Source organism: Otolemur garnettii, unplaced genomic scaffold (genome assembly GCF_000181295.1).
Source record: "Otolemur garnettii isolate 467f Iridium unplaced genomic scaffold, OtoGar3 scaffold00011, whole genome shotgun sequence".
Lineage (NCBI taxonomy): Eukaryota > Metazoa > Chordata > Mammalia > Primates > Galagidae > Otolemur > Otolemur garnettii.
The window spans coordinates 35,469,963-35,483,873 of NW_003852406.1; the positions used below are offsets into that span (position 1 = coordinate 35,469,963).

General features: G+C 43.8%; 1 protein-coding gene across 2 annotated transcripts in view; it reads left to right on the plus strand.

Annotated features, from left to right (window-relative positions):
• Positions 1-6,212: 6,212 nt before the first annotated feature.
• Positions 6,213-13,911, plus strand: part of FSD2 (fibronectin type III and SPRY domain containing 2) — a 48,795-nt gene continuing 41,096 nt past the window's right edge. For both annotated transcript variants that reach the window (XM_003784601.3, XM_023510135.1), the window contains exons 1-2: positions 6,213-6,305; positions 9,256-9,330. The gene's annotated coding sequence lies outside the window, so the exon portion shown is untranslated. The remainder of the gene's footprint in view (positions 6,306-9,255; positions 9,331-13,911) is intronic.

Genomic DNA, 13,911 nt, shown 5'->3' on the forward strand with positions numbered 1-13,911 from the left:
AAAAAAAAAAAAAAAAAAAGAGATTGAATGTTGATGACCATCTTCTTCTGGCTTGAAACATTTTGGCTGAGGGATCTGCAGTTATTCTGATATTTCTCCCTTTGTAGGTGATGCTTTTCTTTCGTCTAGCTGCTTGCAGAATTTTCTCCTCCATCTTCACTTTGGCAAAGTTAATTACAATGTGTCTAGAAGATGCTTTATTTGGATTAAGTCTTGCTGGGGTTCTGAAAACTGTCTGCTATCTGAAGTTCTGAATCTCTTGCAGGGTTTGGGAAATTCTCCCCCAAAATCCCTTGGAGTAGAGCATCTGTACCTTTAGGACCATCCTCTTCTCCTTTGGGAATTCCTATAAGATGAATGCCTGATCTTTTGGAGTGATCCCACAACTCTCTCAGGGAATGATCAGTTTTTGCTCTCCATTTGTCTACCTTGTTGAGTGTTTGGGAATGTTCAAAAGCTTTGTCCTCAGTTTCAGAGATCCTTTCTTCTGCCTGGTCAACTCTATTAGTGAGGGATTCTACTGTATTTTGGAGCTCCTCAACTAACTTATTTGTTTCCCTGAGCTCTGCTATCTCTTTTCTCATTATGTCCATATCTTTGGTGACTTGGGCTTTGAATTCATTAATTTCTTGAGACAACTTTAGAACTACTGTTTGGAATTCAATTTCCATCTTTTCTTCCATTCTATTTATCTTATTTGCAATCCATATTCTGAATTCAGTTTCTGACATTGCTGCCATTTGTCTATGCATGGCATCTCCAGTTGTATCTTCTTTGTCATTTCTTGGGGTGGTTGGTCTACTCTGGTTATTCATGTTGCCAGAGTTCTTCTGTTGGGTCCACACCATGTTTATTTTCTACTATTTGGTTATTAGGACTGGTAGGATGATTGAATTGGGGTTCCCAGGTAGTAGAGATAGCCCATTACCAAAGCTCTAGGCTTTGTAATTGTGGCTTATCTCCTACAACCTTACAGAGGCCCATTTCAGAGTTTTGGCTGGAGACTCTGAGGACCTAGTTGGTGAGATAGTGCAGGCTAGCTCTATTTTGTTTTCAGCCAACTCTATCCTAAGAAACTACCCTATTAGATTTAAATCTGGACTGTGAAGAGATACAAACAACTGCAGCGCCCAGCCCCCACCCTCCAGTTCTTTTCCAGTACAGAACTTCAAAGGAATGTCCCAGAGTAGACAGCCCCAGACACAGGTTCCAACCAAATTTCTCTGGCAGTAGAAACCCTGCCCAACAGAGGGATTCAAGGGCAATTAAAGCAAAGGGATTCAAAGCACAATTGGAGCCAGGGATCCACACTGCCACCTGCCAGACTCAGTCCACACTATTGTCTGCTTCTCTGCTCACAGACCCAGCTAGAGCCAGGGGTAACGCCCCCACCCACCAGTCTCAGTCCACACACAGCTAGCTTCTGGAGTAGGGTCTGGAGTAGTGCCTGCCAAACCAGTTGGAGTCAGGGGACCACACCCCCTCTTGCCATTCTCAGTCCACTGCCTGACAAGCCTCTAATTGCAGGCTCTGTTAGAGTCACAGCACCACACTCTGCCTGAAGGTCTTAGTCCTCACCTGATAAGCCTCTGCTTACCATCCTTGCTGGAGGAAGTGGAGTATTTCTAGCCCTGAGGGCTTGGTTCACACCCAGTAAGCCACTGCTCCAGGGTTCTGTTGGATCAGGAGACCACACTCCTGCTCTCAGGTCACAGTCCACACTTATTAAGCCTCTGCTTGCAAGCTCAGCAGGGACCAGCCCTGTCAGCCAACCACACGGGGCAACCACTGTCCTGCAGTGGGTGCTGTCAGAGCTGGGGGTTCTGCACCCCATCCCACCAGACATAGCCCAAACCAAGGGCCAAACACTACCACTGGCCAGGCATAGTCATATAGTCATAACCAGGGGACTGCTCCACCTCACACCGAGTGTCCCTTTCTTCCCACACCCTCTTTCTTCCCCGTTAGTCACAGATTTCATCCCAGTCCACATTATGCCCAGGTCTCTCAGGACAAAACCAAACACTCTGCACTCTGTAGGGGGCTGAACTTCAGACCACCATGCAAGGGGGAAAGGGTGGACTGGGAGTTTGGACTTGTGGGAAAAAATATCTGTTCAATTTTATGCCTGGCAAGGTGGTATCTAGGTTCATAAGTGGGACCTCCCTGGAGAAAGAGACCTGGAGTTTAGCAGCTCTCTCCAGCAAGGTAAAATGAGAGGTCTTTTGTTCCCTGCTTGTTCACAGATAGCCTGCGGCAGGCCTCCTGCTTGGGAGAGGGGTCTCCCGTCCTCTAGTCAATAGGCTTTGTACCTGTAATTTGTTTTCTTGAAGCTCTTCCTTGGAGTTAGAGCTTGCTGAACATCTTTCTTGGCTCAGCTCCCTGTATTTGGCTTTGTAGAGTCTGATTCTGTCCAGTTTTTCTTCCTTTGCTCAGGGGCCTCTGACAGGCTATTTTTTATTTTTTTAAATTATTTTTTCTTAAATCATAACTTTGTACATTGATGCACTTATGAGGTTCAGGGTACTGCTTTAATATACAATGTGAAATGTTTACATTGAACTAAGTAACACATCCATCACAATTATACTCATTTCTTAATAGTTTTGAAATGTACCATTGCATCATGCACATTAGGTAAGGTCCCCCAAATACCCTCCTTCTGCCCATATACTCCCTCCCCTCTCTCTTCTCTTCCCTTCTACTTTCTGGACTATAGTTATGTTTTGCCATTCCTATGAGTGTGTAAGTGGTTATATATTGATTTCATAATAGTATTGAGTACATTGGATACTTTTCTTTCCATTCTTGAGATACTTTACTAAGAAAAATATGTTCCAGCTCCATCCAGGTAAACATAAAAGATGTGAAGTCTCTGTCTTTTTATGGCTGCATAGTATTCCATGGTGTGCATATACCACAATGTGTTAATCCATTCATGGGTCGATGGGCACTTGGGCTATTTCCATGTCTTGGCTATTATGAATTGGGTTGCAATAAACATTTTAGTGCAAATGTCTTTGTTGTAAAATGATTTGTGATCATCTGGGTATATACTTAGTACAGGAATTGCAGGGTTGAACAGTAGGTCTACTTTTAATTCATTGAGTGTTCTCCAAACTTCTTTTCAAAAATGTCGTATTAGCTTGCATTTCCACCAGCAGTGTAGAACTGTTCCCTTCTCTCCACACCCATGCCAACATCTGTAGTTTTGGGATTTTGTGATGTTGTGATTATGTTTCAACATTTGAATTTGGAAGGAACATACTCTATAGCATATGTTTCTATATGTGTGATGGCTAATTTTATGTGTCAACTTGACTAGACCACCAGGATGCCCAGATATTTGATCTGTGTGTTTCTGGATGAAGTTAGCTGTTGAATGGGTAGACTGAGTAAATCAGATTGCTATCTCTAATGTGAGTGAGCCTCTTCCAATAAGTTGAAGGTCTGAACAGAACAAAAAGGCTGAGTAAGAGGAAATTCCTCCTGTCCAACTGCCTTCCAGTTGGGTTACCTTTGTTATCCTGCCTCTAACCCTAACTGAAACCCTAGCTCTCCTGGGCCTTAAGCCTGCTGGCCTTAGGCCTGGTACTACACCATTGGCTTTCCTGGCTCTTCATCTTGTTTACCACATGGAGATCTTGGGACTTGTCAGTCTTTATAATCACATAAGCCAATTTCTTATAATAACTCTCTTTCCATGTATGTATGTATTACATTGATTCTATTTCTCTAGAAAACTCTAATACTCTGTGTGTGTTATTATACTGTAACAATATTTTGCATATTCTTTGTCTGCTTACAAATATATCACAGGCATTTTCCATATTAAAAAAAAGACATCAAGGTCATTATTTTTAATACTTTCCAATATTGGGTTAACTGCATCATGATTTACCTAATAAATTCCCCACTGATAGACATAGGCTAATTTCAATATTTTTCCAATATGAAGTGTTGTGCTGAGCATTCTTGTACATGCATCTTTGCATAATTTTTTCAACTTTTTTTTGCTTTTTGTATTTTATTTTGCTTCCAACGTTTTTATTTTGGGGATACACTTCTGTGACACTGTTTTTAAAATGCCCCCAAAAACAATCGATATAAAATTACAAGATTGAATCATTATATATAGGCTTTCAAAGAAAATGGTCCAAAATCTGACTCATGCTTCATGGACTTCTGATGAGCAAAGAAGATAGAATTGACCTTTGAATAACATGGATTTCAACTGTGCAGGCCTACATATATGTGGATTTGTATTGAATAAACATATTGGGAAGATTTTTGGAGATTTGTGACAATTTGAAAAAACTCACAGACGAACTATGAAGTCTAAAAATATTGCAAAATAAAGAAGAAAAATTATATCATGAATGCATAAAATGTATACTACTAGTCTATTTTATCATTTACCACCATAATATATATACAACTCTATTAAGGAAAGTTACAATTTTTTTTCCTTGAGACAGAGCCTAAAGCTATCCCCCTGGGTAGAGTGCCATGGCATCACAGCTCACAGCAACCTCCAACTCCTGGGCTCAAGCAAGTCTCCTGCCTCAGCCTCCCAAGTAGCTGGGACTACAGGCGCCCGCCACAACGCCCAGCCATTTTTTTTGGTTGTAGCCATCATTGTTGTTTGGCGGGCCCATGCTGGGGATTCGAACCCGCCACCTTAGGTGTACGTGGCTGGCGCCTTAGCTGCTTGAGCCACAGGCACCAAGCCAAGAAAGTTACAATTTATCAAAACTACGCAAACACAGACCATCCACAAAGCCATCTTCTGTCAAGAAAAACGTAAACAAATGTAAAGATGCTGTACTCAGTCTGACTGCATGAAATTAAAGGAAGTACATTCTGCTATACTGCTGTAATAACTTGGTAACCACCTCCTGTTGCTACTGTGGTGAACTTCAGTGTTATATCTGCTTTGATGCCCTGTGACACTAATCACCTCCATGGGAGCAGTTTATCTATCCAGTAAATTGCATATCACACTAAAAAGTGTCTCTCTTGGCTCTCTCATATTTCTCATTGTGTTTTATACCACAAACCTTGAATAACATCAGGGGACCCATGTGAAATGCCACTAGTGATATTGGAAGTGTTCCCAAGAAGCAGAGAAAAATCAGGACATTACAAGAGAAAGTTGAATTGGTTGGTATGTGCCATAGATTGAGGTTTGCAGCTGAATTGCCCACCATTTCAGATAGAGGATTCATCTCGTAAGCGGATAACATAAATTTACGGTATAGATAAATACAGTAAAAGAGTTTAAGAACAATCTGGGCAATGTAGCAAGATTCCATCTCTAAAAATAAAAACAAAAACAAAAAGACCCCTTGACATAGAAGACCTTTCAACCTGGTTGTGAGAACTTCGGGGAAGAGATCTTCACAGTGGGAATCTCCAGAGATTTATTTACAAAAAGTTCCTCATGAGAGAGGGAGTCAGCTGTAAGCATCTTCCAGGTCCACAGAGATCTAAGTCAGCTCCCACTGTGGCATCTGTGCAAAGACTAGCCATTGCATCACCTTAGCTCTTTTGCCCTGGCATCCAAACCAGCAGCTCAAGGAGGGTATGAGGAGGAGAGGTCCAGGGCAGGCTTCCCGCTAAAAAGGCCCAAGCTGGGGAAGGAAGATGATTTTGATGCTGGTTCAACCAGGTTAATGTGGTGACATAGACATTCAATGACTGAATTTGAGACTATGACTCCAAGTGACCCTATGGACTGTGTGTCACCTAAGATGGAGAAGAAAATGATTGGATCTGATGGATTTTCATCCAGAGGGGTGGATAATTCTAGCCTTTGAGTACGTTTTAAGTTGTGCTTGCTCAAACCGGGAGAAGACCCAGGAAAGCCCGGGTGGAAGGCACAAGGGTGTCGGAAGTCTCCTTCCTGGCCTTGCTGTGACAGTCCCCAGTCCTCTCTGCATGACCAGCTATCTGAGTCCCTTGAGGGAGCCATAGGTCTCCAACCCCAACAGTAAAAGGAGTAACTCAGAGCCCCACCCGTGACCTCTGCTGGTGACACTTGAGCAGTGAGAGGTGGCAAGATAGCTGCAGCAGGCCTATATTTGGACTTTCACTCATGGCAGGCCTGTTACTATTTGTGGCTGGAGCCAGCTCATGTGGTGCCACTTGCAGAATTCTTGTTTTGAAATAGGCAGGGGTAGCCTGCCAGGCATACAAAGGTCACCAGGAAAGAAAGCCTGCCTGTCAGACAGAGACCAGTCTTGTAGCAGAAGTGTGAGTCTTCTGAGAAATCAAAAAAAGAGGCATTTATGGACCCTTAGCAGGTAACTTGTGTGGTAGTAATATTCTTCCAATGCAAATTGTATTATTAGAATCTCTACTTAATGCCACAGTATTTATACAGTATCTTTCCTTTAGGTGGGAGGAGATATATGGTAAGTTGAAAATGTTTAAATTACAATCAATAGTGTAAATGTTTTCTGTATTCTGGAAGTGAGGATTTGCATTTGGTACAAAGCGTGAGTGAGGCTTAATAAAGTTAGGGAGAGGCTGGTGATTCTTGCAATATGCTTTTATAGTATTTTTGGTTCAGAGCCCATTTGTTGGAACTATTTGGAATCCTAGATTGATATTATCTCACTATAGTATTGAGTTGGTAAATACTTTTTACTTTGATCTGCATATACATGCTGATGAATCATAATTTCATACTTTGAGTCAAATCCTGAAAAACAGCATTACAATCACTATTCACTTACTATGCATATAGCTTCCAGTAGAAAGATTGCACCAGGAAAGTTTGAGCTGTGCCGACGAAGCTGCTTTGAACCATTTTGCAATACTGTACAGCCAACACCTGAAAGCAACTTTTCTTTAGCTTTGTCTCAGGAATTTCTAAGGACTACATGGATTTATTTCTAAGATTACATGCAAAATTATGTTTGTGCCCTATGGGAAGAATTCACAGGTTTCAGTCCATTCTCAGAGGTGCCTATGACACACAAAAGGTTAAAAAAATGTTTTGGAGGCCAGGGGGCTGTGGCTCACACCTGTAATCCTAGTACTATGAGAGGCCAAGGCAGGTAGATCACTGGAGCTCAGGAGTTCAAGACTAGCCTGAGCCAGAGTGAGACCCTCTCTCTAAAAATAGCCAAGCATTGTGGCAGGTGGCTATAGTCCCAACTACTCAGGAGGCTAAGGCAGGAGGATCACTTGAGCCCAAGAGTTTGAGGTTGCTGTGAACTATGACATCACAACACTCTACCCAGGGTGACAAAGTGAGACTCTGTCTCAAAAAAAAATAATTGGGGGGAGGACTTTTCTAATTAAAGCACATATAAGCTTTAAGCAAACACTTTTTTTTAATTGCCACCCTATGGCATAGAAGTGAGGCTATCCAGGAAAGATATTCCTTACAGATTTCTCTAAAGCTTTAGTTTCATCATTTATAAAATGACAATTTATTGTCAATGTTTCTTTCTCCTCTACAGAAACTAAAAGACTCTAAGTGTTAACCATGGGGTATGTGACAGAATTGTTGCTCTGATGCTGAGTGCACAGCCCAGTTTGTGTTTGTGTGTTCAAAGGGCAAATGTTGGCGTGGAAGAATGTGTTTTTATTAGTGTTTGTGGCTGAATGTTTTTCAGTCTTCTTGCAAATGTCCTCCTTACAGTTCAACTTGGTGTTTCACATTCCAGCTTCTAGATGAAAGAATTTCTTATGGTGATTTATGGGCAATACGGAATTCTGGTTGTTTCCCTCTGGTAGCTCACAGAAATGCAAGCATTATTTTTAGCAGGCTCTTCTCTCTGAAGTTGGTGTGAGTTAGTGGAAACCTGGGTTGGATCCAAGCTCTTCACTTCACTAGTGGTGTGTCCAGCACCCAGTGCACGGCTAAATACAGAGTGGCCCAGATACATTTTTATTAAGTAAAATTGCCCACAAGCAAGTGCTTTATCCCCACACGAAAATAGTTTTGCCATCCAAAAAATCAGAAAATTGAATGAGATGTTTTCCATAGGCTCCTCCATCCCTACAGTACCACCTCTCTGCCTGGGTCCCTTGGAAGCCCTGGCTGCAGGGAGAGGGTGATCTCATCATCCATGGCTGTGCCTGGTTATGAGGCTATTCTGGTTGGTGCTTCTCCCATCATCAGTTGTTTCAAGGGACAAATGTTCCCATAGACGATTCCACAAATCGTCTGACCATAGACGATTCCATACCACTGTGGCCACTGTGCTTTCACTTTCCATTCCTGGTCCTTAACCTCCTTGAGGGACTGGGTTGGAGGTGTCTTTTTTTTTTTTTTTTTTTTTTTGAGACAGAGCTCAAGCTGTCCCACTGTGTAGAGTGCTGTGGCATCACAGCTCACAGCAACCTCCAACTCCTGGGCTCAAGAGAGTCTCTTGCCTCTGCCTCCCAAGTAGCTGGGACCACAGGCACCTGCCACAATGCCTGGCTATTTTTTGGTTGCAAGCCATCATTGTTGTTTGGCAGCCCGGGCTGGATTCGAACCCACCACCTTAGGTGTATGTGGCTGGCGTCTTAGCCACTTGAGCAACGGGTGCTGAGCCGGTTGGAGGTGTCTTAACTAGCCCAAGTGGGAGATGTTAAGGCTCTAACAATGGTAATAATAGTAACAACAGCAGCTGACATGCATTGAGACTTACTTTAAGCTAAGTACTATTCTAAGCATTTTATGTACATTTGTTATTTGACTAAATGTCAACCTTATGAGGTAGACACTGTTAATAAAACTATTTTTTTAGTCTGTGAAAGTGAGGCCTCAAAAAATAGTTTTGCTGAGATCACACTGGTAGGTGGCAGCAGACTCAGGATTGTCTGAATCCAGAGGGCGGTATCCAGAGGGTCTTGGGAAGGAGGAGGGAAGAGAAGGAGGGATGCCACCTGGAGGCAGCATCAGAGTGAGCATCAACTGGCTACGAATTAGATCAGATAAGGTCAAGGATGAGCTTCTGGCCTCTAGCTGGTGTGCTGGATGGGGAGGGTGTCCTGCTATCATTAATGGAGTAGCAATGCAGTGGCCCTTGTTGGAGGCTGTGGCAGGAATTGGCCATGTTGGATGGGCAGAGGCTTAAGCAGTGGTGAGATGAGTAAAGGTGGGGAGCTCTCAGCCTGAGAACCCTGGGGTGCACTGTCTACAGACTGTAGAGATAAGATAGTTTCGAGGAAGACTTGTCTACAAGGTGTGATGTTTTAGCCACAGAGGGAACAGTTTCATTTTGGCCTGAGTGACCAGGTCTTTCGTTTTAGGAGGGAGAGGCACCTGGGGTCCTAAAGAAGAGAGAAGGTGACATCTCTGAGAAGCTGTGTGCCAGCCCCAACTGGGTAATTATCACATATTCACTTGTCTGGGGTCTCATCACTGTCTCATCCATTCCACCCCCAGCACCTAGCCCCAGTCCTGTTCTCGTGGGTCTGACTGAACACACACTTCAGCATCCCTGTGGCAGTCAGTGCTGGGACAGAGATGATGCCCTGTGTCAGAGACCCTGCATGTGGTGGGGCCAGCAGAGTTACAGATAGACCTCAGGCCTTCCCAGATGACCTCTGTGTGGGCACAGACTTCCCAAGTCATTCTGTGCTGCCTCACAGCATGCCAACTCTGGGACTTCTACCTCTGGCCTGACCAGGTAGCCCTGAGGTGCCCAGGGGCAGAGGCAGCAACTAGCCCAGGATGGGGGAGGATGGGCAAGTGCCTGAACCTGGAGGATGGAGAGGGGCCTGAACAGAGCCCTGCTGTTGCTCTTGCTGGCTAGAAGGACCCTGGAGAGGACACATGGCCCTCTCATACTCTCAGATCCTATTTCCAGATATCCTTGCCCTCCACTTCCTTCTCCTCCTCTCCCCTCACTCCTGCATGATGCCAAGAGCTCAAAGCAGTGGTCATGGTGAGATATTACTTCTATGCAAGGGGAGTGCCTCTGATTAGCTGGACAGTTAGACATGCGAGAGTGGAAGGCAGGACTCAACTTCTCGGACAGTTGTTGCTTTATTGAGACCCATCTACTATGATAAGGGATATGGGGACTCAGCAGGGATCATGATGAGCAAGGAGGCAAAGTGGTGTGTCCATAGCCAGAAGGCAACTGTTGGGACCCACAGTGGGAGGAAGCCAGCAGAGCTGACACAGAGCTCACAAGGAAGAACCAGCAGGCCTGTGGGTCAGGCATGTGTAGAGGGGGCTTCCTGGTCCAGCCCAGCACTAGGGTTGCTGGGTGCAGACCTGCTGTGGGAGGACACAGATCCATTGTGGGAGGACACAACCCCCTGGTCGGGGGGACACAGAGCCACTGTGGGGGGAACAGAGACCCACTGTGGGAGGATGCAGACCCACAGACCTGCTGTGGAGGGCACAGACCTGATGTGGGGAATGCTTCCTTGTTTCCTAGAACATAACCTTCTCCAGCACCAGGGAAAGGCTGTATTAATGGTGGTGGCACCATCCCAACCAGGGCCTAATAGTGGTCAGATTCATGGGAGTAACTCAGAAAAACCAGACTCGGGAATCCTCATCAATCACAGACACTGTGGAGACAAACACTGGCCCAGGTGCCACTTGCTTTGTGCCCTATCCCCATCAGGGCTGGACCTGCCTCTGTGGGTGGTCCAGGCTGGCCTGGCCGTTGACACAGCAGAACTGGTGCCTGTGTGTCATCCCTGTATGATGGAGTCACTCAGCCTCAAGGGATGCTGCAGAAGTGATGCTCACCATCCTCGTCAGTGTGAAGAGTATTAGAGCATCAGAGAATGGGAGGATTGCAGTGTGATGAGCCCATGTTATGGCATCTCCAGGGTAAAGTTTCCTTATGGAGATCCGGATCCCAAGAACCAGTAGTAGGCACAGCATAGGGTCAGGAGCACAGCAACCCTGTCACCTTGTGCCACCCGAAGTCCACCTCTCTGTGGACTGATAAAGAAGTGGAAGCTGAGCGACTACAGGTGCTTCAGAGTGAAGGAAGGAAGAGCAGAGGCCCCAGGGCTCACAGGCGAGTCTGTGTGGTCACACGATCACTGCTCAGGGGCAGCCACAGGACTATAGGCCTCTAGCAGGAGCCTCCAGTGGTGGAGGGACCCGGAAAATCAGCTCAGGGCCTCACAGACACTGAGAGCAGCTAAAGAAGGTGGGCTTTCTGGAAGTTTGTTCCAACTCCTCATGGGCCAGTGAGGCATCCAGGCTTCTTTTATGTAGAAGGGCAGTTTCTCAGACCAGACTGAGTAAGAGTGAGACCCCTACCCTCTCTACTAAAAATAGAAAAACTAGCTGGGCATTGTGGCAGGTGCCTGTAGTCCCACCTATGGGAGAGGCTGAGGCTGAAAGGATCACTCGAGTCCAAGAATTTGAGGTTGCTATGAGCTATGAAGATAACATTCTACCCAGGGTGACAGAGACTCTGTCTCAAAAAAATCAAAAACATAGTTTTGGAAGTGGCTATTACAAGGACAGTCTGTAACAGAGGTGACAAAGTCCCTCACCACAGAAAAATAAGCCAAGCTGAACTTGGCTTTTCTGTACAGCTGTGGACCGAGTAAGGAAGACAGAGAGCTGTGGAGTGACCAAGATTCCAGAAGTGGAAAAAGTACTAAACTGTGTCTTAATTTTTTTTTTTTAGGAGTCTGAATCTCACTCTGTCACCCTGTGTAGAGTGTAATGGCATTGTAATAGCTCACAGCAACCTCAAACTCTTGGGCTCAAGAGATCCTCCTGCCTCAACCTCACAAGTAGCTGGGGCTACAGGCACCCACCACAACACTGGGCTGTTTTTAGAGATGGGTCTCCCTCTGACTCAGACTGGTCTTAAACTCTTGAGCTCAAGCAATCTGTCTACCTCGGCCTCCCAGAGTGCTAGCATTACAGCAATGGCTCAAATATTCACATTTTTAAAAAACTACGTTATATCCCTTTTAAATCTATTCAATGAACTCTTTTTTTTTTTTTTTTTTTTGAGACAGAGCCTCAAGCTGTCACCCTGGGTAGAGTGCCATAGCATCATAGCTCACAGCAACCTCCAATACCTGGGCTCAAGCGATTCTCCTGCCTCTGCCTCCCAAGTGGCTGGGACTACAGGCGCCCACCACAACGCCTGGCTATTTTTTGGTTGCAGCCATCATTGTTGTTTGGCAGGCCTGGGCTGGATTCAAACCCGCCAGCTCAGGTGTATGTGACTGGCGCCTTAGCCATTTGAGCCACAGGTGCTGAGCCCAATGAACTCTTAAATACTACTAATTTGAAAACTTTCATCAAGTATTTACAAAAATGTAAGAACAAATTCTTCCATAACATTAGGAATTTTACATTATTTCATTTTTCCCCCACAGAATTTCATTCTAATGTAATGTTGTTGTATGTTCAGAAAGTCTTTCATTGATCATCTGTGATGATTCTCCACAAAAACACAGACACATAACTTGAGCTTTAATTTTTTTTTTTTTTTAGAGACAGAGCCTCACTTTGTCACCCTCAGTAGAGTGCTGTGGTGTCACCAGCTCATAGCAACCTCCAGCTCTTGGGCTTAGGTGATTCTCTTGCCTCAGCCTCCTGAGTAGCTAGGACTATAGGCACCCGCCACAATGCTTGGCCATTTTTTTGTAGCAATTTGGCCAGGGCTGGGTTTGAACCCACCACCCTTGGTATATGGGGCCAGCACCCTACTCACTGAGCCACAGGTGCTGCCCGAGCTTTAACTTTTTTCTTATTTTCCTGGAACTATAAGTCTCTAAATAGTAAGCTCTTCATTCTTCAGGATTAAGTTACTAATACAATTTTTAGTCACATCTAACAAAAACAACAAATACGTTACAAATTTTGATAATTATTAAACAGAAATAAAATGGAAATGCATCTCTTAATGGGGTAGGTGGGGCTATTTTAAAAATGTTAATTTAAAAAAAAGTTAATTTATGTATCCATGGATGAAAATTACATCCTCTAGAATGCAACAGAAATTAGAGTCAATTATCTTCTTGTTTTCATTTTGTTGCTGTAAGCACTGAGCAACCTTCTCATCTACATAAGTAGATGGAAATGAAAACATTTTATTATGGCAATGTCACTCAATTCTTTGACTCTTTATGAATCTATGCAAAAAATTATTTTAAAACATATATTAGCTGACAATTTGATTAGATCCTCCTTTAATTTATATTGAAAATAAAGAACTGGAAACTACTCAGCTTGAAAAAAATTTTTCTTACCCATTCATTAATGTCATTTACTCTTTAAAAACGGATACCAACACTTCGTCCTTTCATTTAGCCCCTTGGAGATATTTTTAATTCCCAAGCAGTAAACTTTACTGGGCAATGTAATATTCAGGATGAATAAAAAGTAAGATTTTACTCTTGTAATAAGGAGAAGTAAGGTTACTGTGAAAAAAGAATTTGCATAAAGCTTCAAATGCTGGCTCCTTCCTAGGCAGAGCAGCTCTAGAAAGATTAAATATTAGGGTGAGCATCTGGAAACTCACACTCCTAAAACCACACATGTCATGTAACCCATTGGCAAATCTTTGTGTGTGTATGCTGTAGCCAACCAGTGCTATACATGCCATCCATTGGAGGAGCCTGACTGTGAAGAGAGGAGGAAGAAAAAATGGTAGCAAGAGGGGAAATAAGATTATTTTTAGGCTGGTACAATGTATTTTTTATCCAGCATTACATAACAAATTATTCCAAAACTTGGCAGCTAAAAGCAACAAATATTTGTTACTTAGCATGGTTTCTGAGGGTCAAGATTCTAAGAACAGCTCATCTGGGTGCTTCTGACTTAGGGTCTCTCCTGAGGCCTGGTGACCATTTTTCCTTGGGTTGTAATCACAACTTCTTTAATCATATTTGAAACACAGTCAATTTTATCCTTTGTTGGGTTCTAAAGTTACTCTCCCATCATAGTTTATCTTTTTTTTTTTT